Genomic DNA, 821 nt, shown 5'->3' with positions numbered 1-821 from the left:
GGCGGGCGGGCGGCGGAGGTGGTGGGCGGCAGCGCGGGTGTGGGTCGGGGAGGAAGGGGAAGATGGATGGCGAATGGGTGGTGGGGGCGAACCGCAAGGGGATAAGGTCGGCCCTATGCCGACGGCCTGGCCGTCGGCATAGGCCCGCCCGTTTGCCACGTCATCGATCCGTGGACATGTGCGCTGCTATGCCGACAGCTAAGCCGTCGACATAGATACTTTGCCTTTTTTTATTTTTTTGTTACGGCATTTTTTTTATTTTTTATTTTTTTTGTTACGGCATGTGCTGCACCCCCCAACACCATTCCGGCCCAAACCATCCAAAGATACCCTCCGTGTCGGCCCGACGTGGCCGTTTCCCCCTCCGGGACACGGCGGCAGCCACGCCCGTGAGGTCTACACGGCAGGACGGGGCCCCTGGGGGAGTAGTAATGCCACCGGAGCATCACACCGGGCCCTCATACATGCGGGGTGGTGTGGTGGCATGTCCGAAGAGGCGACACGCGTGTCCGGGGTGTGCCCCCCCCCTCACAGACGGCGCCGCCGCCGGCATCTGGAGGGGGGAAACGAACGCGCCGGGTCTACACGGAGGGGATCTTGCTATGGGTCTAGCCCGGATGTTGCTCCAGAGTGTTCCTATGGGCTGACCTAACATAACCGGGTGGGGAGGTCCACTGGTCAAAGCCCGTCCGTGCAAAGTCAAAGGGCTAGATCGTGTGGTCAAACGCTACAGGGTTAGGCGGGACGGGGGCACTGGGGGTAGCAATGCCACCGGGGTGGTGTGGTGGCATGCGGCACCCTATCATGAGGGCCCTCTGGTG

The sequence above is a fragment of the Triticum dicoccoides genome, chromosome 5B (assembly GCF_002162155.2).
Source record: "Triticum dicoccoides isolate Atlit2015 ecotype Zavitan chromosome 5B, WEW_v2.0, whole genome shotgun sequence".
Lineage (NCBI taxonomy): Eukaryota > Viridiplantae > Streptophyta > Magnoliopsida > Poales > Poaceae > Triticum > Triticum dicoccoides.
This window is presented reverse-complemented; position numbering follows the sequence as displayed.